This window comes from Sinocyclocheilus anshuiensis, unplaced genomic scaffold (genome assembly GCF_001515605.1).
Source record: "Sinocyclocheilus anshuiensis isolate Anshui unplaced genomic scaffold, SAMN03320099.WGS_v1.1 scaffold1031, whole genome shotgun sequence".
Lineage (NCBI taxonomy): Eukaryota > Metazoa > Chordata > Actinopteri > Cypriniformes > Cyprinidae > Sinocyclocheilus > Sinocyclocheilus anshuiensis.
The window spans coordinates 325,206-327,065 of record NW_015542633.1 but is presented as its reverse complement, the minus strand read 5'-3'; the positions used below and the strand labels follow the sequence as shown (position 1 = coordinate 327,065).

The following is a 1,860-nucleotide window of genomic DNA, read 5'->3' as shown; positions in this document are numbered from 1 at the left end:
CACACACACACACACACACACACACACACACACACACACACTCTGCAGTACCCGTTTTGTGTTTGTCGGGGAGCGTCAGGTGCAGGAGCCCCAGCAGGAAGTTCAGCAGTTCTGGGAAAAACCTCTGAGACAGAGAGACGAACTCCAGCGCTAGACAGCAGAGGATCAAACCCTTACACACGTCCTCCAGAGAGACGACAGCACACTGAAACACACACACACACACATCAGGACAGACCAGGAACACAGTCGAGCTCCGCAGGGAAAAATGACATTGGTTTCCTCCACAGAGAACGGATTTGTAATAATAAAGTAGAGCTGCACTGATCTGAATAATGACTCAATTGTCTTCTGTAGAGTATTGTCTTCATATCTGATGAATTTTGCAGCATTAACACTTAATTATTATTCTGTTTATAACCGAGCAGCTGTATAAAGCACTATAGAAATAAAGGTGACTTTAATAAAAAACATTAATACACAGATCTACCGTGAGCTACAAAGTTAATCAATGGTATTTGCTTTTGTTGAAGCCATCAATCCACTTTGTCAACTTAAAAAGCAAGTTTAACAGCAGAATTCCTGTATTACCCATGATTCTGCCAAGAAACATCCAGACTAGAGAATAATCACAGCTCTGCCGTCCCATGATGCACAGGGTAAACATATCTGCATACTGAACTAACTTATAAGATACTGCTTCTACATACAATCAATAACTTTAATTGAATAGTTTTATATTTATCCATTTTTAATTTGATTGTAATTCTTCATGGTGTTGTTTTAGTATTATTTATATACTATTACAGTATTTAATATTTTGAATAAAGTTTTATTGGTACATATTCATTTTAATTTTAAGTTGAAGCAGTTTTGTTATTTGCTTTAATGTTTTTAATAGTTTATTTCTATTTAGCTTTGTTTTTATATCATTTTAGTAATTTTAGTACTTTATTTCAGTTAGTTGCCAAAGCAACATTTTAAATGTTTAGGTTTTTTCAACCTTGTTTTCCATCTAATATGTATATTTTATTTCATCTTTTTTGTAATTAATTCGTTTTTTTTAATAGTTGTAGTTTCCATCAATAACACTGATGGGATTGTAGTCCTTTTCCTCATTAAACTCATTAAGTTCAAGTCTTGTGTGTTTGTCTTTTCGATTTTTCTGCTTCAAATCAAAGTTTATAATGTTTATAATGATTGTAGTTAGCTGGTTTGGTTTGTGGTTTATAACAACTTTTTCAAACTCTTTACAGGAAAAATACGTCTAGAATCAAGGCTGCTGAAAAAGTGGGTGTATAACTACATAAAGCACCATCCACTCATTACAGACACAGACCCTGGTGAGCGCCTGACTGATGTAGAGGAACGCTGGAGTCGTCACCGGATGTCTGAAGTCTGATGTGGGGAACAACAGCGCCGTGATCTTCAGGAGGACCAGCTGCGCGCACACACACACACACACACACACACACACACACACGATGAGCTCAGGATCAGCCTCTCGTCTCTGTATCTGTGCTCCTGTGTCAGTCCATCTGCGCACCATGTCCAGATCAGGCATCGGTGCTCGACCTTTGACCTCCAGCGTCTCCTCCATGCTGTGGCCGCTGTCGCTGAGTAACGTCTGCACGGCTTTACACGCGGCCTCAGGAAACATCTGACACAGACCGCAGATCTGACTGCAGAACACACACACACACAAATGAACAGACCGCAAGCTCATGTCATCTCTGTGTGTGTGTGCGTGTGTGTGAGTGTGAGAGAGAAAGAATGTGTGTGCGCGTGTGTGTGTGAGTGCGAGTGTGAGAGAGAGAGTGTGTGCGCGCGTGTGTGTGTGTGTGCGTGTGAGAGAGAGAG

General features: G+C 40.2%; 1 pseudogene; it reads right to left on the bottom strand.

Annotated features, from left to right (window-relative positions):
- LOC107694521 (nucleolar protein 14-like) overlaps positions 1-1,860 on the bottom strand; it is an 8,940-nt pseudogene that overhangs the window by 2,202 nt on the left and 4,878 nt on the right.